General features: G+C 43.7%; 1 protein-coding gene across 4 annotated transcripts in view; it reads left to right on the top strand.

The window, feature by feature from the left end:
- The window catches only part of CACNA2D3 (calcium voltage-gated channel auxiliary subunit alpha2delta 3), a 795,640-nt gene that overhangs the window by 683,163 nt on the left and 89,850 nt on the right, over positions 1-22,627 (top strand). The gene's annotated exons all lie outside the window — the stretch shown is intronic.

Here is a 22,627-nt window from a genome sequence, read left to right as displayed (position 1 = left end):
CCACTATGTCAAGGTTAGAGGAAGTAGACTTCCCATTCCAATGTCTTCCCAGCCTCAGCCTCCCAGCAGTTGGTTTGCCTGCATACTGGATGTATGTGAAGATAAAGATGCATTTCAGATAAGTATGATTAAAGGTAATTAGTGAGCTCATACAGCTGGTGGAATAAACACAGGCAGATGCTGGTTGATATAAAGCTAATGAAAGAAACAAAAGGATCAAGAAATATGGCAGCTTAGGAAGCCTGGCCAAGGCCTCACACTGACACATTGTTTTACTTAGATCTTTTGATTGGCTACTTTTGTCCTTGCCCCAAGAATATAAATTGGAATCAAATTCATGTTCATGTTTGATTGTTTACTTATGTTACACATAAAATGAGTGTTTTGTGCAGCTCTTCTTGGTAATTTTTTCTTTGCTTTTGTACTTTTATTATAACATGATAAAAGTCCAGTTTTTGAAATAGATGACAATGTGTTTTTCATATTTTCAAGTTATAGCAGTGTATGTATATTGTGATGAAATAATGAATCTGTGTTGTGCCATTTTCTCTTTAAAGTTTGCTCTATGTTGGCTCTTTGCTACATATAGCTTGAAAATGTTCTGGAAAACACAGTTGTCTCAGGCAGGATTTACATTGTAACTCACCAATTATAGATTCCAAACTTTAGGAATCCTTTTCATTATTCCAGGCTTCATCTGCCCCATTATTTCATTTTAGAACACTATCCCTATTAAAAGAATGGAATCTGGAGTGAAACCATCTAGATTCAAATGCTGTCTCCAACATTAACTGGCTCCATGACCTTGAATGAGTTATTTAATTTCTCTGATCTTCAAATTCATCGTCTGTACAAAGGAACCCAACTGGCAGATTTGCAAGGAGGATTAAATAATATTTTAATGTAAAAATCTTAACAAAAAATGCCTTTGCACCTAACAATACATTCTCTATTAATGTGTCTGTGTGACATGTATCAACTAGGCACTTAGGCTGTATCTACTTGCACTAATCTGTTTGGAACAAAAACAAACAAGTTAAATGCAAAGGAGCATTTTGCCTGTGTGACAGAGTTCGCCATCTTTTAGGATTATAAAGCATGCGTGTATGTGTATTTGCCTGGAATCATTCGCAGTCTGAGTGAATTTGTGCTCTACATATCTCTGCTTGTCATCAAAATAGTTCCACAAACAAAAGAAAGTTGGTTGTTGGTGTTGTGCGACTGCAGCCTTCATGTGGGACTTTTGTTAACAAGATAAAGGTCCTGCATGGACTCTGATGCAGCTTTCATCCAGGTTTATAGCAGTCAGCTTCCCATTCCCAGTGCAACAGTAATGGTCTCATCCTTTCATTTCATCCAGGAAGCCCATATTGGGTCACCTACTATGTGCACATGCTGTTATTTTTTTTAAGGTTTACCTACCAATCTTTCCTCTAGTTAGTCCGTCCTTGGTAGGAGGCCCTTTTCCCCATCCTTGTGTAATTAGAGAAAACATGTAGTCATCTCCCCAGGGCTGTTTAGCTTTCATGATGAAGCATGACTATCAGAGTCTCGAGGTTGATACGAGTGGAAACATTTGTGTTCAACAAGCAGGCTCCTCCATGTGTTGTCAACATTTCATTTGTGATTCTAATTAGGGCCGAGGAGAAAATAAACTCAGTGTACTGCTCTCCACTGCTATAGCTGATGTTTATAAGTTTCTATCCATGGCCCTGGGTTGCTCCTACCATGAAGGCATTTGGCAATACAGCTGCGTGCTGCTGCCGTGTGTGATGAAGAGCTAAGATGGGTAAATCTACTGGGACATTACTAAGAATGAGCAATGTAGGTGTTTACTTCTTAGAGATTGGAGTTTCTTTATTTTTTGACACTTTAAATGTTCCTAAAAGTGAAAACACCCTTATGTAAAAATAGGGTATGTTAGAGGCACTCTCATTGTGACCCCTATCTCATCTCATCTTCTCTGAAAGTCTGCTATAAATTTCATTGTGTATTATTTCTTTATTAAGGAGGCATCTATTGAGTGTTCCTGACCTGTTAATCTCTGTGTTTGAGGATATTATGGGCATGAAAATAAGACAGCAAAATAGATGGACCTACAGTCCAAATGGCCCCTACAGTCTCACAAGGAGACATACATATTTTCAAATATATGAAAAACTACAGCCATGAAAAGTGCTAGGAAGAGGAGGTACATGATGTTGTAAGAGAATATAGTCAGGGAATCTGACTTGGTAGCTTGGGGCAGCTATCCCTATGGATGTTTTAACCAGCTGAAATCTGAAGGATGGGCTAGACTTCAATGCAGAAAAGAAAAGTCATGATGAGGTAAAGTCATTCCAGGTGAAGACATGGCATGTGTAAGGCTGACAGGCCAGAGAGATGGCACAGTGCCCTAGAGCTACTGGGAGGCCAGTATGACTACAGCACAGAGGGTGAGGGGAGAGCTTAGGCAGGCAGATCCTGGAGAAGAGGTGAAGAAGCTGGTTGTGGAGCCCCATGCCCCCATCTTCCACTATAACTGTGTTATTGATTTTGAAAAGCTCTCTCTCCCTCTCCCCACCACACACACACACACACACACACACACACACACACACACACACACACCCCTCTGCAAGAATGCTGCTTTCTGGTGTGGGGGTCGGGGTTAGAGCCCTTCACTGAGCCCTGTACTGTATGTTGGGAGGTGCTGTCACTTCATAGGCAGTGTCCTTTGTCAACTCCACCATCTCACCGTAACTAAAGAGATGCATCTTGCTGTCCTTCATATGCTTCTTGGGAGAGGTAGAGAGGATTGCAACTCTGCAAGCATTATGAAATCTCAGTACACATATGTCAAACCCTGAGCTTTTCCTTATAGATTGTGGCTGTGGGCGAATCCATTCCACACATGCCTGGGGGGCTGCAGAATGGAGCTGTCAGCCTCCTCACACAGGGAGTCAAGGAGGAGTCGGCCCTGCTGGGGCACTGAGGCTACTTTGATGGAACAGAACTTTTCCTCCTGAGTAATCCTGTGCATGTAAATGTGGATGTGATACCTAGCATTCCAGGGGTGGCAAATAGGTGCTTGAGGTAACACTTGTGGGCCCAGGTGGTCCCATCCAGCAACCCTATGGAGCCCAGCATGGCCTTAGAATCCTTTCCAGCTCAGTAGTCGAGACAGACACCTGGTGGCATCCTGCTAACATAATCCTAGTTGCTGTTCCTGAAGCAGATCCTTGCCATTCTCAGAAGTGACTGATAAGTCTGGAATACAAAGCCAAGGGCCAATTTGCTGAGGGGAAAATTTGAATCACGCCCTAGGAAGCTACTGACTGAGCCCACCTACCCCTCCAGCTTCTACATCTTGATGTAAACTTGGTATTTTCTCCTTGTCCTTGTAAACATGGTAATTTTTCTACAGTGATAAAAATAAGCTCTTTAGTTTTTAAAATGGACTTCAAAAATGACAAATTATTAGGACACACTCAAACAGAAGTTAGGTTTGTGGTCTGTGCATTTGCACAGGAAACCCCTGGCATGCACTAGAAATATGATTAAGTCAGGGGATGGCACAGGCATTTTGTGTTTCTCAATTTGGGCGTGTGGGTGATCCCCAGGTAGAGCTCCTTGTGATTGCCAGGTGTCTGCTGGGAGTGGCAGGTCAGCAGTGAGCTCATGTAGGTTATCTTGCTGAAACTTCCCCAGCAGAGCAGGTCCACTGGCTTAAGAAAATGAAGTACCTGGTCCAGAAGAAGTCCATCTGAAAGGGTAACAAAGGTTGGACCACACACTGGGACCAAGAGGAAACTGAATCTAATTTCCCGGTTTTTTCTCTGCTCTTCCATCACATTAGAGGCGGCAGAGTGCTATCATTAGCAGCTTATTCTTTGTTTAGTTCCTCCTCTGTCTTGAAGTTCAATTGCTCTGACTGACACAATAAGTCCCTAAATTCTCAGGGCTGAATTGAGACATCTAAAACTCATAGAAGACTCAGAAAGTCTCTGGCACGTGGTGCTTTACCTGGAGACAATCATGAGTTCCTCCTCCATTCCAGGAGTGGAACTATTATTTTCTGCATCTTACTGAAGGAAAACCTGAATCTTAGTGAGGGTGTCACTTGCCAGAGATCAGTTTGTCAGTAGGAGAGTGGGAACTTGAACCTGCATTACCTGATTTCAAAGCCTTTTAACTCCTGTGTTCTTTTATTGCATCTTATTCTTTTCGTCAGCAAAGGACGGGCCCTAAAAGAGACTTAGCTCAGACACAACGGACTTGGTAGAATAATGCGCTCACCCCTACCCAGCAAGACCTCTGTCTTTGTAGGTCTCCATTGCCCATTGCTTCTCAGGGCTAAGGGCCACCAAGAGAAGAGGACAGCTTGCCACCTGTCTGTTCTGGGAAAGCATCTTGGGGCCAGAGGTGAAGAAAGCAGGGCACTTTGTGCATGGAGCTAGCGTTAGTCTGGTCCATCCCCAGAACGGCACTATCAATCAGATCTCGGCCGTATTTGTCATGGCTGCTCCCCTCTTCAGAAGCTGCCCCCACAGGCCCACCCTCTCTTCATCGCTGGGCAGCTAGGGGAGAACTCCCTTTGATCTCTAGACTGGTAGCAGGAAAAGCCTGACATTTTGTGGGCTTCCTCCTGCCCCTCTGCCAGGCGGTTGTTTGGACAGCCACATGAACAGAGCCCCTTGGTCACGCTGGCTTTAAACATCCAGACTCAAGACAGAGGAGCATGGCATGGGAGAAGGTAGAAGTGTCACGGCCACTGCCTTCACACTGAGGGATTCTCGGTCATAATGCAGAGGAGAGGATACTGGGACTCAGGTCTGAGCAGATAAGCAGCTCTAAAAAAGGAAGAAGATGGAGAGGATGGAGGTGACCTGACCGCCATCCCACTGGACAGCTGGCCTTCCAGGGTCAAGAAAGAACCACACACCTGCCACGTTGGTTTATAGCCTTGATCTGCAACTCCACGCCCTGAATAAAAGGTGTCGGCCTGGAAACAGATCAGCTAACTTTTGAGATACATCCACAGTTTAAAAAGTAAGACAGGTAGCTCTTGGGAGACTTTGACTCTTTTCTACTTATCCTCCTTCACAAAGGAAAGTTTTCGAGTCAAGTAATTCTGAATAGGGAACATTTGTCTTAAAAATATATTCGACTTCCCTGTAGTATAGTATACTTTGATGCATTAAAATACAGCTCGCCCCACTCAGATTACTGCTTCGGTGCCTACTGCTATAACATTAAACTATTCCTCGCTGATACTTTATTAAGCTCCACCAGCATTTCACATGCAGGCATCTCACAGAGCTTCGGGCCATATGTTGTATATGCTGTCAGGCTGAACTCTGACTTTAGTCCTTAAAGCCCCCTTCCCCTGTATCTTTATATAGTGCAGCATTTTCAAAAACTTTGCTACAGGCTACACCCAAATTGTGGACTGGTGGAAGTAAACGCCTCTGGTTGTGTAGGTGTGAATACCTAAAAAGGAAAAAAAAAAAAAAAAAAGGGTTGTTTTATGAAAAGTTCTTGTTTCCTGGACATCACCTTTACATTTATTCTGTATTTGATATTATTATTTTTTGACCATTTTGGGGGGAAGATGGAATGTTTTTGAAACCATATGCAAAAAAGGGTGTGCATTTATGCACAGTGAGATCAGCTCTCTAGCAGGGAGCTAAAGGTATCTGTATGTTTGCATTTTGAAAAATCGATGGGTATAGCCATAAATGCCGATTCTTTTAACAAGACTAACTTTGTCATTTAATAAGGGAGATTATTTCATAGATTTAAAGCCAGTTAACACATTTAAAACTTGATTAGACAAGGCAATCCTGGTATGTTTCCTGTTCTCCAGTGATTAAAGCAAATCGAACGCTGAGACTAGGGGAGGTTTTCTCATGGTAAGAGTAATGCCATGAATGTTTCTCCTGGTAATGCAATTAGGAAATATTGGCCCCAGTTAATGTAACTTAAACAAAACATGTTGTCCTCGTCAAACTTGTTCAAGTTGTTAAACAGGCAAAGCCTTGTCCAAAAAGTTAAAAAACAGGGGCATATAGTGTTTCCATGGAAACTCTGTTAAAATACTGATTTGTGGATATGATCATAATCAGCCCCATAATCTAATATGACTGAATTAAATGAAAAAGAATCTCAGTTATGAAGTAAGCCCCCTGTGCAAGAGTGTTCTTACACATGCAGAAAACATATGGATCCTGAAGGACGTTATTTTCAAACTACTTATTGGCGCAGGGATGGACCGTTAAGACTTTGGTTTTGTCTGTCGCGTTTCTCCCCCTTCATTCATTGTTCCTCTTTTTTTAATGCTGGAATTATGCGGGGGAGCAGTAAATAAAGTCTTGATGACATTTGGATTTTTTAATATGTATCATTGCTCCCCACACAACACTCCATATTGTTTTCATTGTCTTTTTTGACAAAAGAAGATAACCCATAATATTTAACCACTTGTGGGACGTTACGAGATTAGGTTTTATTAAGGTAATAATTTCTTCCCACTAATGGGATCTTGGTGGAAGATCTATTCTAACCGAATTTTAATGATTCAGCTTCAAATGAATGGCTTTGACCTCTAGGGGCAAGGGCCCATGCTGAGGGTTGGGGTGAGTGTCCCTGGGACTCTGGGCAGAGACTTCAAGGACGTGCACTGGCCTCCCCGCCACACCGTTCCACGGCTCAGTTTGCACCTGTCTGGGCTGTAGTAAAAATGGAAACTGCTCACCATGGGATAAACTTCATTCTGGTACCATAGCAAAGACAGCTGTCTTTCAGCAAACTTACTTGATTTATTTGGCAGTTGTTCCACCCAGAGACAGTCACGGGTGGTATTGGTGGCATCAGTTTCCTTCTTGAAAAACTATGTCCTTGGTCGTGTACGAACTTCAAATGGGGTTTACCGTGTGATTATTAGCAAGAGCCTGGCAATCATTTGTACCTTAGCTTCGCATCCTAGAGCATCTGTAGAAAGGCTCTGTGATAGGGCAGTGACATGCGAATGCATCCTCAAACAGGTGTGTCCGTACATATCACACCAGTGTAGTCCCTGGATGTGTGGGGCATGGGTTCTAAGGTCACAGCATGTCTGAGATTTACTTTTTGGACAGAGATGTGCCAAGCAGAGTCAGACAAAGCGCAGAGATTCAGACCCTGACCCAAGGAGCAGAGACTGACTTCTCCCTATGTTCTCCCATCCACCTCCCAGAGCGGTTTTGCCTTCCAGGTGTGCACATCTCTTCTTATTTGGGCACAGGGAGGAATAAACAATGAGAAAAGTAGGTCAGGCCTGAGAATTGTGCCAGGAGCTTGAATCTGCTGATTATTTACTCCCCTTAACGTTTCACTTTTATTTCTAATTAACTTGGGTTTATAGCAAAGTAATGTATGAATACAGTTTTTAAAAATTAAACAGTACTAAAAAGAAGCTTACACAGAGAACAAACAGGCCCTTGACCCACCACTCCCCCTCCACTCCCAACCCCTAGTCCCACTTCCCAGAGGCAACAGCTTCCACCTCTCTTAGCAGCTCTATTTCTCATTAGCAAATTGAAATTACTGGGGTTTATTTAATATCAGAGATTGCTCATTTACTTCCTTTAATACCCAGTACTTTGGATTCCTTACACCAGCCCTTCTTACCTTCTCACTATTCCACCAGCACAGCTGCATACCTATCTCATAGTTTCTGATTAATTAGATAGTGATTATATTATTAGGCCCATGTATGTATATTCCCTACTGTGTTAAATTGTATGCTATTGTGTGTTTTCTTTTTTATGATATTTTCCCCTGGACTGAAAAATCTGTGTGCCTTTTTACTTGCTTAGTTTTCCTTCAACCCATCCCTATTTTTCCCCCATGTGTTTCATCAGATATCTCAAATGCCTGTTATGACTATTTCCTAGATATTCAGTTTTCTGTTATTTCATCATTCTTTGGAGAGACCTTGCTCCCTGCACCTGCTGCCATTCTGTTCCATTCTGGATAGTTGCTCCCCAGTCCTGCTGGGCAGCTGGGTTCCTAAGTTTTCCCTTCGCCATTTTCCTCTGCTGTAACCCTCTTTATCCTAGAGCCATGTCTTCCTTTTTTTCTGACTCAATTACTCATTTTGCTCACATTCTCCAGTAGTTTTCTTAGAAAGGAAGAGAAAATGTTTTCAGCCCTTATAGCATTAAAAACACCCTAATTCTGCTCCTATACATAATTATCATGTGACTGGGTATAAGATTCTGCACTGGAGATCATTTTCCCTCAGAATTGTGAAGGCATTGCTCCATTTTCTTTTGACTTCCAGTGTTATTGTTAAGAAGTCTGATGCTATTCTGATTCCTTTGATATGACCAAGTTTCCCAACCTCCATCCCAGAAGCTTTCAGAATGTACTCTGGGTCTCTAGTGTCCTGAAATACCGTGATGCTGTGGGTCCCCCTCACTCATTGTGTTGGGCATTTTGCAAGCTCTTATGATTTAGAAATGAATATTCTTCAGCTCTAGGAAGTCTTCTTATGTTATTTTTCCAAGTCTGTTTGTTTTATTTATTTTTCTGAGAGATTTTCTTTTTCCAACTTTTTTTTTTTGCTCTTAAACCTGTTTATTTTGACACTTTTCTTTTCAATTTCCAAGAGTTCTTTTTTACAGCAGCCTCTTGTTGTTCCAAGGACACAATGCCATCTTTGATCTCTCGGAATATATTGTCTAAAGTTGTTGGGTTGTTTTCCTGCTGTTTGTGCTATTAACTTGAACTCATTTTTTTTTCTGCTAGTTTCTGTCTTTCTTTTTCGTGTTAAAGGCTCCCCACAAATAGGTGTGGCCTAAGTTCTTATTTAGCAGTGAGGCACCAAAATGCTGATTGAAAATTTCCCCACCAATGGGCTTTACTTTTGGGTGAATCGATGGGAACCCAGCCAATTTGGGGAATGGGAATATGCTAGCAGCTCTAAGACTCACTGTTGAATGAAAAGAGGTACAGAAGGGGAAGGAAGTAGAAGCAATGTGAGGGACAGAAGCAGTGTGAGGGATAGAAGCAATGTGAGGAACCATTAAGAGCAGGAAAGAAGATGAATATAACCATTCCAGTGGATAAGAAAAATTAAAAGTGTAATTTAACAAAGAAGAAAAGCAGGTTCACATGCACTAATGCCTTGCTCCAGAATACCAAAAAATATGTGACTTCAGGGAAACTGGCTCCAAACCTAGGAGGAACAAGGGTTTTGCCCAACATTGGAAAAACACCTTGCTTTGCTCTCTTCTCCAATGAATGCGAAGAATCCAATCCTTTCTAAAACAGTTGAAACAAAGGAACAGATAAAAGGTAAGAAATGCAGCTTTGGAAGCAGATGCGGTTTATTAAAAAGAATCCCTGGGACTGTTTAGTCCCCAACTGAGATTACTCTGAAGGAACAGAGCTCTAGGGTGAATGATCTTCAGCTGTAATTGTAATACTCTGTGGATAAAAATAGTTAAGCATTGTGAAAAATTAATCTGCCTGTGACAGTAGTGCATTTAAGATGATTAGAGTTATCTGGAGAGCCTTAGGCAGGGAATCGGCAGCTCTTTGCTCTTGCCTGCTCTAAGCAGTGACAATTCAAGGAGGGTTTCCATGTTTGGTTATAGGATCAATTGGTGAGAGCGGGAGGGGGGATAGTGAGAGAGTTCCAAGGGGACTTTGTGGATCTGAGAACCTGTTGCTGGGGAGGGGACGGTAAATTGCTGGCAGAAGGGTCGTCATTAATCCTTTCTGGAGCCCCATAAGGAAAGTGATCTTCCATTCTAGGGGTTATTATCAGACCGAAGCTAACAATTCTTGTATTCTCACTATGCACCAGACGCTGTGCTCTATCTGACTTAATCATCCCAGCTTTTACAACGAAGCAGAGGGAGGTTAAACGCTGGATTCTAACCCTGAGCCCACCATTAGTCTGTGCTGCCTCTTGACTCTTTCAGTAGAGTAAAAGAACAGGAAAAGGGTAATCTTTCAAGCAGTACTAAGGCAAACCTAAGAGACACAAAACAAGGAGCACAAAATGCTGTAGCTGGGGCTTGCTGGACAGGGAGAAAGGAAAGGAGTTGCTGAGTCAGGCTGGGCTATCCATGCAGGGTAGGGCTTTGCAGGAGTCACTGGGGCATTTTTGCCCGAAAACCTGCAGGAGAATATTGTGTCTGTGGTACAGCAGCATGGATCCACAGCATCCTGACTGCTAGATATCCCCCCAAATTGCCTGGTGCCCTGGGGAAGGACCCTAGTCACAGTGTGGAGATGGTAGAGACCTAACAGTATGTAAAGGGAGTCCTCGCTCTGACTGTACCCCATGAAAATAGGAGGTCCTCAATCTATCAGCCAGGACTTGGTCCTAGGAACAGAAGCTACTCTAAGTATTCCAAGCATAAAGGACTTGAATACAGGGAATAAGAAGCTTTTATGATCACTGAAGGGTGGAGAGATGTGGGTCAAGAAGCATCCATGCAGATGGCTCTTTAAGAATTCACATGGGAGCTGCTTCAAACTTCACATCTGCCAGCACATCTGCCTGCAACTGCCTCCAAAGCCACATGGCGTCTGTCTCTTTGCTGCCTCTAAAACTAGTTGACAACTCTCTAGTTGACAAACCCTAATCCAGAGCCACAAATGGAGGAGATTCTGGGAAATGCAGTCCTAGCTTTTCTTCTTCAGTGCAGGACAGGCCTCCTAAGGAGGAGGTGGTGATGTCAACTTGAATATCACCCACCAATACCCTGGAACTTCCTATGACCTCAAGTTACGATGGCATTCTATTTGTACCGCTATTCACCACCACCCCCACCCCCTCCCCCCGCCACCAACAAGCCCACTGTTTTTTGGTTGTCTTGATGATGGGGTAAGATAAGAAACTTTTAACCTGGGAAAGTTTAGGTATGTGTGAGCCTAGGGTCCATTCCAGGTGACCTCCTGAGATCCCAACAAGCTAAGTGGTTCTCTCACTGTATCAACTCATACCCTGGCTCAGTAAAAACTGTAAGATTCTTGATAATTGCCCATGACAAGAAATGAGAATACTCCTGAAAGGTTAGCAACCAGGCCCTTCATGCAGATGCACGTGTTTGCCTTCTTCATTATCCAGTGTGGTTACTGAGAGCAGTTAAAGGGCTTTGAGTGTTCACCTGGTCTAGGAAAAGGTACCATGTTTCCTGTAAAGTTTCTACTATGAGCCCCAGCATGGTCATGCTGACCTGGCACCACTCGACGATGGCCATGGTTGCGTGGGAAGCTGCATTGGGTAGATGGTGAGGCTCCCTAGGAAGGAGTACCAGGATTCATTAGTTATTCTTGACATGAAGTCAGGAAGGGCAGCACGCATGCCACAGATTTGCCTTCCATGTCAGTGATTGGATTTGCCTGCAAGGAGGTGCTTATGTGATGAATCTCTGTACATAAAGATAAGTTGTCCATCTCCCATCAGAAGGAAACACCAACCTAGACTACAGCTATATTTGTCAGGCTGCCATCCATTGCAAGCAACAAAAATCAAACTCGACGTCGCTTTAAGCAAAATCAGTAAATTAAAGGAAGTTAATTATTTGATTGGTTGGGGTGGGTGGAAGTTCATTGTTCCTTAACTAAAAAGTCCAAAGCTGTATCTGGCTTCAGATACAGTTGGATCCGGGGCTCAGCTGACGTCACCAGTATTCTTAGTTTCTTGTTTCACTTGTCTTTGTGTCAGCCCAGTTCTCAAGCAGACCCTCTTCATGCTGTGCCTCCAGCACTCATCTGATCAGTTTGGCAGACTTGGTGGAGAAAAGCCTCCTCTTGCCTGAAAGTTTCAGTTCAAAGTTCTGGGGCTGGCTCTCACTGGCAAAGCGTGGGTAGATGGCCATCACTATGACGGAGGAGGGGAGGGTGCATTCCTGTGCCTGTGGAGTGGGGGGCAAACCCTATGCAAACCATATGGACTGAAATTGGAGGCAGGACATGTCCCTAAAGGAAATAGTGTGGGTGTGGGTAAGGGGAGTGGGGCTCTTCAACCCCTCCCCCAAAAAAGGGACATGCATGCCCAGCTGGCAGAAGCAACAGCTGTATGTTATTCCAGCCCAGCTGGAGTTAGAATCAGTCTGGGCCATCTCTGAATCATCTCAGTCAAGTTGCTAGCTTCTTTGGACTTCTAGTTACTCATTTGTGTAATAAGTAGGTTGGGTTCAATGGTCCACTCCACCATTCCAGCTCTAAACTTGTGCTAATCTGTCCATCTATGCCACAACCAAATGGACTGCACTGGGATCAGGGTCTATTAGCAACATTCTCAGCAAGTGGATGGGTTACTTATTTCAGGCCTCCTTGTGCTGTAAAGCAGCAAAAAGCAGGCTGAAAAATCTCCCAATGTTTTTGGTCGGGGTCTGAGAAAAGTTCAGAGTGGGTTTTGAAGGGACACACTCCACAGAAGCAACCGTGGTCTCTGCCACAGACACATCCATCCTACTGGATCCTAGATAGAAGATTCTTTTGCCTGCAATTCTCTTGGAAAAAGGGCCCCCGCCAAACTCATCTGGTGTGCTGTGCTCTGGGTAGAAGTAATCGCTTTTATGGGGCATTATTCATGTCTAGTCTACCTGAGGGCCACCTCAAATAATGTTTCTCTAGCTATTAAAGGCTTTATCACGCATGAAGCCTCTCCAGTATTTTTCTTTAGGGGAAAAGAAAAAGATTCCTCTTGAAGTTTACCACCTCCAGCGGCAATTTGCTGCCCATTTCAGGGCCATGTTAAGTGGTTGGCACCTGAAAAAAGGGCAGTCTTTTTCTTTTAAGTGCAGCCGGAAAATGGGAGTCATAAGTGAAAGTAGGGAACCGGGAGAAGTATTTCCATGCGGCTGAGGTAGCTTTCTTGTTTTGTTGTGAGCTGGCAAACTTCAACATGCTCGAGCAGTGTTTTGTCAAATTTCTTAAATGCTGAATGTGGCACTGTCCCAAATGAATGTAGATGTTATTTTAGTGCTAGGAGAGATTTATTTTAATGTACAGATGCAGCCACTACAAAGGCCCCTTTTAATCTACTGGGAGCTCTGTTCCTTGCTCTTTTACTCTGTGCAACCCTCCTCCCCATCCTAGGGAAAACTGGTATATGCTGTGAAATTGCAGAGTATTCCCTCCTTCCCTCTTCATCCCCCAAGGCAGTGACATAAGTGCTGACAATAATTAAAATTAAAATGCTTTGTGAAAGAAAAAGCAATTTGCAGGGCTTCATTGCCTTGCACAGCCTGCCTGGAATTCAGAGACAACACTGCTTGATAAAAGAAAACGTACCAGCAACACAGCCCACTTGCCCAGCTCCACACTCAAGCAGAGCAGCCCCAAGAGAAGCATTTCTTTATTTAGGAAATGTTTCCTAGATAGACAGGAAGCACAGAAGGAGCTGTTCCTTTACTGCTCACCTCCAAGATGGGAAATCCATCCATTGAGCTGAGCCTCAGGTACCAATATCTTGCACCTTGGTGGAGGCCAAAATAAACAGGAAGGGAAGCACAGAGGAAGCCATGGGGACATGTGAGGTTTGGCCCAGCCAAATCTATGCTTTCAAGGCAAGACGAGAGAGGGGAGCTACAGACAAAAGCAAGGAGTTTGAGGGGGTGGGGGTGGGGGGCGTATGTGGTTGGGGGCTGCTCACCAGACTCACTGGCAAAGGAGAAACTGAAGCCAGGACAGTTTTCAGTCCTATCTTACCCAAGGATCCCTCTTCATAATAATCTGGAATATTCCCTTTACTATCCCAAAATGAGATGCATAGAAAATATAACCTGTTTCTCTACATGCTGCCCAAAAAAAAAAAAAAAACTATAGAATGCTCCCACTATGATATCAAGAAATAAAAGGAGAGTAGTTTATAGGAGGATAATATATATTTTAGTGTGTAAATGTTTGGGCAGAACTATAAGAAGAGACAGAACGAAGAGGCCAGAAGCTTGCACAGAATTTCTGTAAATGCAATAGCTGCTGTATGGGCCTCTCAACCACAAACCGTGCCTCCTTGGTGATGGGATTCTCTGAAATAGTCAAGTTTCAGGCAAAACAGAGTGTATTTGTCTCTCTCTTTCACAGGACTGAGGTTACATTTTTAGAAATTTTCACGTGCAAGACATATTTTGTATTTAGATGTAGAACAGAATTCAGTTCAGGGCCCAGCTATGGATCATGCTTTCCAAGCACATCAATACCAGGCAGAGCACTTGAAGCCCTGAGGGGCATGGAACCATTCTTTGTTGGGGTCTGTCTTGTGAATTGTAGGCCTTCCAGTTACTGTAACAATCAAACTACAAACTTCCAAAACAGTCCCCTAGGGGGTGATGCAGCCCCATGGAGAAGCATGTAGGAAAATGGGCAGCAGGCTCCTGAGTCAGGCTTGTGGTCTCTAATCCCAATTCCATCCGGTTCTAGCAGTTGTGTGGCCCTAGTTAAGTCACTTGACCGCCTGCAGCTTATCTTTAAAATGGAAAAAAACATCTTCTCTCTGAGATTGCTGAAAAGTTAAGTGGGATAATGTAAGTTGGGTGCCTGGCCCACAGTGTGTGCCCTGTGTGTCCTCTATTATTGGGACCAGCTTCTGCAGCCCTTCATGTCCTGGGCCGTTTCTTCTGTCTGTTTTCTGCTTCCTTAGAGACAAAGGCTGTTGTCTCTGCTCTGAGGTGGGTACGGGTTTCCTTTGGGCCACTGCCTTGTTTCCAAGGAGGCTTCTCTCCTGACTTCTTTCTTCAGAGTGGGGCAGCAAGCATGAAGGCCTGGAGGCATTGAAAGATGCCAGGAGCCTCTGAGGAACTCTTTTTGGCCTGCAGGAAACTGATCAGTTCACAGGAGTTGGAAAGAAAAATTAAAACGTAAAGCAAAATGTATGAGAAAATGTGTAGATTTACCAGTCTCATAGTAAGCAAAGTGTTAGTCTTTTCTACAGGGAGAGGCTCATTAAATACATATTCTTTTTGAGTAATTTTAGGTGACTCCCTTTAGCTCATTCATTTAGATATTTGTTTTTCAACGTCTCTGAAGTCATGAAGATCTGGGTTCAAATCCTAGTTCCTCCAGAGTCCCTCTCAGCTTCTAAACCATGTGGTTGACCTCTAGGTTGACCACTCAGAAACCTTCGTATCCTCAGAATTAAAACAGAGGTGACAGTGACAGTATCTAGCTGTGAGGATTTTATCGAATCTTCAGATTTTACAAACTCTCAGCAGAGCTGCAGATGTTCTGGGTAGTTGTGATTACATCAGGTCCAGCTTGTTTAACTTTTAGCAAAAAAGAGGAAACGTTCCACAGTGGTTTGAAACCCAAGGTCCTTGCAGGTGACGTGGAATCTACAAGGAGTCCAGGCCAGGAAACAAAATGAATCTGGGGCCTGTGATAGAGGGTTGGCAGCACCTTAGATTGGTGAGTGGTGCACAGTATATCAGTCTTGGAAAAACTATGTGGAGACTCAGCTACACGTCAGTGCCGTGCACGGCATCCTCATTCCAGCCCAAGGTGGCCCTAGAGTCAGTCAGCAGCCCCCTGGGCCTTATTGAGAAGCCAGCAGGGAGCCTCGGGCTGCGCCGTCTGTCTGCAGCCTCTGGCAGCAGTAGCAGGGCTAGCGGAAGCCAAGTTCCAGTGTCCCAGGATAGGAGCAGGGAAGGCTGACACCTACGAGGACGTCCTGGTGCAGGTCTTTCCTCCGGGCCGCCACATCTCTGGCTTCCCTTTCCAGTCAGATCTTCTTTCCCATGCAGTCAGTTTAGGGGCTGGAGGCAGGGTGGAGAGGGGAGGAACTCGCCCAGTTCCTCCATTTTGGCAGTTGCCATAATGTCCTTCCAGCCCTGAGATTCCTCTGGGCCTCAGCTTTGGAGACTCGCGTTCCTCTGTGCCTCCCTTCGCCATGACCCTAAGCATGGAATGCTTTCGATGAGGGAATGGAGAAGAGCCAGGGTGTGCCAGGAAACTCTGGGAAGAATGTTGGTAACAACTGTCTTTCAAAGTGTTATCCCTCAAAGAAAGCACAAGAGGCAACTGATTAACTGCCTAGTGCCTGGAATATAGTGCATTTGCTTGTTCATTCATTCGTTCAGTCAGTCAGCCTTTACTGAAGGCTACTGGGTGCCAAGGAACCTTTGGAGAAAGAATAATTGCCTGAGTTGAGGGGCATTGAGGTCAGGCAGCCTTACTTACCACTGAGGCCTGTCTACAGTGGTCTCTACCCTGCTGAGAGGGATTTGGACTTCCTGCGAAATCAGAGAAGGAAGCACCCACCCTGTCTCCACAGCCCACCCTGGCCCCGCACAGGAACATGACCAGTGCAGTCTGTTCTGAAAGCCAGTTCAGGAACCCAAATGAGAGACTCAAGTATTGCCAAGTATGTGTTTGGGAGCAATTGTTTAATGACAGAAAATGGTTTTTCCATCCTCAACATCTGCCTGGTTAAATTATGGGACAAAACTGGCATCCTTCACCCCATGGCTAATTCCCAAATATTCCAAGCTCTTGAGAGTCCAAGAGGTTGGAGGGGAAAAAAAGGCTTGATTACTCCAAAATGCTGTTCACCCCTCTTGTACTTCCCATTCCCTTCTGCCTCCCTGCTCAAAAACACATTGTGTGCAGCTATTGTGGGAGGACCTAGTCCAGGTTTGCCATAGCCGAACACGTTACCACCCAGGTATTTGGCTTTAGAATGGGGGTCTAGATGGTGAGAGGGAACCAGGCCCGATGGTGTGCTGATCTTGTCTTTGCAGTCTGCCTTCCCGCATGAGCACACTCAGAAGCACATGGTCTTCCCAGGGCTGTTTCTGTTGTTCTCGTCCTTTCCATGTCAAATGAAATGGAGGCACTGGATAGAGACTGAGATAATGGCCTTGTTGACCCACCATCAAGAGGGCAATTCTGGGGCTTCCCTGGTGGCGCAGTGGTTGAGAGTCTGCCTGCGATGCAGGGGACACGGGTTCGTGCCCCCGTCTGGGAAGATCCCACATGCCACGGAGTGGCTGGGCCCGCGCATCCGGAGCCTGTGCTCCGCAACGGGAGAGGCCACAACGGTGAGAGGCCCGCGTACCGCAAAAAAAAAAAAGAGGGCAATTCTGCTTCTGAGGAGCTATCCCCAGAATGCTCACCAGATTTTGTTTGAACCTCCCTGTTAGGCCCTGCTTGTTGTCTGATAGAGACTAGGGAAGTGTACCTTCTTCACTTGCACTGGCCATGCAGATGGTCTTGGAGTTTTCTCAGACACTTCATGCTTATTCCCAGCTTGGGGTTTTGCATGTGGCCTAAAATGCTGTCTCCACCGTCCCTCTTCACCAGGTCACTAGGTCCTCATGAATTCCTACTCATCCTATAGGTTCTCCCTCTTTATTGACTACTTCCCTAATACTATCTTAAGAGAACAGTAATTCCAAGACATGCCTGGTGAGCAGACAAACATGTTTCATGAAATAATTCATTTACAAGCAAAATCAAAACATGCTGAAATTTACCAAGCTAAAATGCTGGGCCCTTGAGGTGGAAAAGATGGGCAGTGTCTGGCAAGACACAGATGAGATTGATGTGCCAGTGGAAAAACTCAGGGTTCCAGGCTTCACTCAGCCAGGAGGGATTAGAAACAAGACTGCACCTCACCATCCAATCCCAAGTGCCCTCTGCTGAGTGGGAGTCCATCATCTCTCACCTGATTCGATGAGTGCTACCAAATCCTAACCAGCCCCGCACACAAACTATACAGCCTCCACCTGCAGATATTTCCAAAGCGTGGATCTGTTCACATCTCACATCCATCCCTTGCTGAGAACCTTTTCATGGCTCTTCATTTCCCTCAGGACAGAGCCCAAGATACCTGGATGGCAAAGGTAGGTCTCCTGAGAGAGAAAACAGTCTGAGAATAGTTGACATCGCCATCAGCACAGCATCAAACCGCCGGGTCATTCCTTTGACCTGTATCATAAGTGCCTACCTGGGCTGGGCACTTCTCTAGGTACAGAGAATATAGGTGTAAACAAACAGCCTCTGCCCTCCAGGAGCTTAACCCTAGCTAGGTAGGAATAAAACACAGTAAATAATACATAATATAATTTAATGCCAAATACAGATTAATGCTTTGATAAAAATAAAGCCGGTTTGACTATTGACAAAAAGACCATCAGAAGAGTCCATAGACCAAGCAAAATCAGGTTTATTCCCTAGCTCAGTGAGGGAGAACACCGCCCTGACAGGGTCTTACGAGTGTCCAAGAAAGGGTAGTCAGGCAGGTGTTGATAGGGTTCTGGGGTCTGGGTGGGTCTTCAGTGTGGGGATCTGATCGGGATTGGGTTCCTTTAAGAATGGTGTACCTCTTGAGTCTTGATAAATCTAGAGTTGTTTGATAAGTGAGCGGTTTCTGTAGTTGAGCCCTCTCTTGTTCTTGATCAGTCTGTTGTTCAGATAAGTTGATTTAAGGGAAGTTTCTCAAGTAAATCATAAAGTATTTTTTACTGGTTTATAGCCTTATCTTTCTGGGCAAGAATTTTCTGTAGTAAACAGTAAAATCACGAAAGTCATGCTGATGGAGGCGACCTTGGTTTCCAGTCCTGATATTTCACTGCAGAACACAAGCTGTCTCAGTGCTCTCAGGGCTAAACATGCAACAGAGATCACCCCAGCTTATTGCCTGGGATGTGCCATGTGACTCTCAGTGTAGGATTGCCAGATTTAGTAAATCAGAAATTTTTATCTGGCAGCCCTGTCAGAGTGCTGTGAATTTTTCAATGAATTGTCTGTATATTAATTCTAGATTTTCAGCTTCTCCTGCAGCATCAGAATAACTTGCAGGATCTAGAAGATATTCCCACAAGGCATCAGCTGAGCTGAGATGCTCACTTGACACCAGCACAGGGTGGTCTCTCATTCACCACAGTTCCCACCCAGTCCTGGAGGGATCTGAGTTTTGGGGGGTCTGAGTGGACTCAGAATCCCTAGGATGAGCTGGGTGTGCTTGGACACGTCCCTTTCCTTCTCTGTGCCCTGGAATATAAGCTGGAGAATCAGAGTAACTGGACACCCTCCTCCAGCTCCGTGAACTGTCCATGTGAATTTTTTTTTTGTTGACGAATATTTGATTTACAATATTGTGTGAGTTTCAGGTGAATAGCAAAGTGATTCAGTTATATATATATTTTTTTCAGATTATTTTCCATTGTAGGTTATTACAAGATATTGAATATACTTCCCTGTGCTAAACAGTAAATCCTTGTTGCTTGTCTATTTTATGTATAGTAGTTGTTTGTTAATCCCGTACTCCTATTTTATCCCTTCCCTTCCTCCCTTTCCCCTTTGGTAACCATAAGTTTATTTCCTAGGTCTGTGAGTCTGTTTTTTTTTTTTTTTTTTTTTTTTTTTTTTTTTTGCGGTACGCGGGGCTCTCACTGTTGTGGCCTCTCCTGTTGCGGAGCACAGGCTCCAGACGCGCAGGCTCAGCGGCCATGGCTCATGGGCCTAGTCGCTCCGCGGCATGTGAGATCTTCCTGGACCGGGGCACGAACCCATGTCCCCTGCATTGGCAGGCAGACTCTCAACCACTGTGCCACCAGTGAAGCCCTGTTTCTGTTTTGTATGTAGATTCATTTGTATTATTTTTTAGATTCCACATATAAGTGATATCATATATTTGTCTTTCACTGGTTGACTTCACTTAGTATGATATTCTATAGGTCCATCTCTATTGCTGCAGATGGCAATATTTCATTCTTTTTTATGGCTGAGTAGTAGTCCGTTTTGTGTGTGTGTGTGTGTGTGTGTGTGTGTGTGCGCGCCACATCTTCTTAAACCAAATCATCTGTAGATGGACACTTGGTTGTTTCTATGTCTTGACTATTCTAAATAGTGCAGTTATGAACATTGGGGTGTGTGTATCTTTTCGAATTAGTGTTTTCTTTTTTTCTAAGTATATACCCACGAGTGGGATTGCTGGATCATATGGTAGCTCTATTTTTAGTTTTTTAAAGAATCTCCATACTGTTCTCTGTAGTGGTTGCACCAATTTACATTCTCATGTGGATGTTTTAGTGCTGCTTTGCATTGAATACAGTCATCAACATCCAGCTCAGAGGTGTTTGGCAAATATATGTGACCATTCTATTATGGGTTTTGAAATGTTTGGAAATATGACCCCTGATTTTGTTATAATCTCTTTGGTAACTGTTATTAGGTGGTGACCTAATAAGAAATTATTAACTGGGGAGCTATAATTTGGAAACTTATAATTTTCTTAATGGACATTGATTTGCGTAACCCTGATTAAAATACAATGAAGCCTGAGGCTTATTAAATGTTTTATTCTGAAAGTTTGAAAGGATGGGAATTGACTCTAAAAATGTACTGGCTTGAAAACCTTATTGAAATAATATTATTTGAAGAGTTTTGTGAGCATAAAATGATCTGACAAAAACTATTCGATGCCAGCTTCAGTGGCCTCAGAAAGCTGAGGGAATATAGGTTTCTTCAGATGAAGTCTGGAAAAATGCTTCCAGATTACCTCAGGGGTGAAAAGAAAATTATTATTCCATTCCACAGCCCTGCTAATTCTTTTCAACATTGATTCTGTCAAGTAATTAGAATCTAAATGGAGGAAACATTCATAATTGTCATTTATTATACTTTACCAAAGGTGACTGCTCCCAAGAAGCTCTGACAGGACAAAAACAAAGTGACTACAAAAGAAATGTGTAGGCGAAGGGATCAGGCCTTCCTACACACACATTCCCGGAAGCCAGTCACAGACAGTGAGTGGGGATGGTTCCAGATTAAAACAGACCTCTGCAGCTATGAGTCTTCAAAGAAAATCTTCTGCTATCGCGTTGTCAATCAAGCGATAATGAGTCCTGTTTCCCTCCCTCTCTCTCACCACAGACATATATCATGTAGCTCTTTGTTACTTAAAAGCATGTATAAGAAAGATTACCCCCCCTCCACCCCAATACCACAGGGTATACTTCAGAAGTGAAATATGCAATCGGTGAGGGGTTTATATTTAAAATGCCTCCTCCCCTTTTATCATTGTATTTCTTCACTCGGCATAGGCTAAAATATGAGGTGTGCCTGCTCCTGTGAGAATGTTTTTTTTTCCCCTAATTTCTGAAATAATACCATACCTTGGAGATTAATGTTCAGGCTTTACCAAGATTATAATAAACAAATAGTGGCTTTGATCTAAATATTTTTCAACAGGTTGTTGCTGATCATTCTCCCGTCCCTATAATCTTTTAAGAAAGCCTTTGGACTTGCCAGTCTGACACCCAGGGGGGCATAAATGCAGCTGCCTTTTCTTCCCCCTCGTCTCCATGAGGATACTCTGTTCTCAGTTTCGCCCAAATTAGTCCCAGGATTTCAGTTGTGTTTTTTGTCCAACATTCCATCATGCAAATCATTAAAATCTTCACATGAAATATTTAACAGATGAGTTATGTCATAATTCACATTACAGTTTTAAACAGTTATTCATGTGGTAAGTCATTTATCCTGGACATTAGCAGACCCCTGGAATGGGCTTGTATTTGATGTAAGGAAGGTTAGAGTTCTTTTCCTCAGCGCTCCAGGACAGTGGCCTTTTCCCAAACCCCCAGTTAATCATGAAATATTCCAAAAAAGTGACATTCAGATTCATTGTTAGTTCTACTTGCAATTAACTATTTTGAAAACAAACAGAAGAAAACATTTAAACAAATGTGGCTTGGCTAGCAGCTATTACAGTTGACCGTTAATTAAGGCAAGTTGTAATCCAAATGTGCCATGGCTTGTTACTGTCACTGCAAGCCGTCATTGCTGTTGGGCACAAAGGAATGAAAATTCAGGGACTCTGTCAGAGGGGGGCTGAGGACAAGGTGGGAGATATTAACCCAGCTGTGTAAAAAGAGCCACTACCCTGCTTGAGAAATATGGCCAGAAAGGAGCTCATTTTCTAGTTGAGAAAATGTATGGCCAGCATGTACTTGTAGAATTTGGATTTTAAGAAAACTTGTTCCACTCCTAAGTGATGAAATACAAAGGAAATCCTTAGCATGTATTTTATTTATTAACTTATTAGAGTTTTATTTTCTCTAATAAGGAGAAGGTTTTCTACCATATTCCTACCCATTAATTGGAATTGGAATCTATTAGAAGAAAACACTCCTGTTTGTGGGCCAAGCCAGCCCAGGGGAGCCTGAGCACTGGAATGAAATAATTGTCCCCATGCTGCTAGCAGTAGCCAGTCAGTTGAGAAGCTTTGTGACCGGGTAGCCTGGCTGATGAGCACTTGGAGCTGACGGTGACAGTATCAGGGACAAAACCCTCTTGGATTCTATACGCTGACCTATCTAACCTTGTCCTGAGTGTGCATGGATAATCACAATTCCAGAGGGGTGAGTGATGGGATTTGAGGAGTGGGACACACCTTTCATTAATCCTGAAGGGGAAAAAATCCATTTCAAGCTTGCTCAGCTGGAAAGGAATCTTTGCCTTCTGTTTTCTGCTTCATTTTGCCAGTGCTCACGTGGCCTTTCCCCCCTTCTAAGGTATTATAATTTTGTAGAGTGTTTACCCATCAACATTACATCCTGAGGGACCTTGGTAGCAGTGGACAATATGGATTTATCGTGGATGAATCTTCTGTTCAGTGTCAATATATTGGCACAAA

Source organism: Orcinus orca, chromosome 10 (genome assembly GCF_937001465.1).
Source record: "Orcinus orca chromosome 10, mOrcOrc1.1, whole genome shotgun sequence".
Taxonomy (NCBI): Eukaryota; Metazoa; Chordata; class Mammalia; order Artiodactyla; family Delphinidae; genus Orcinus; species Orcinus orca.
Note: the sequence above shows the minus strand (reverse complement) of the source record. Positions and strands in the feature narration are given on the sequence as shown.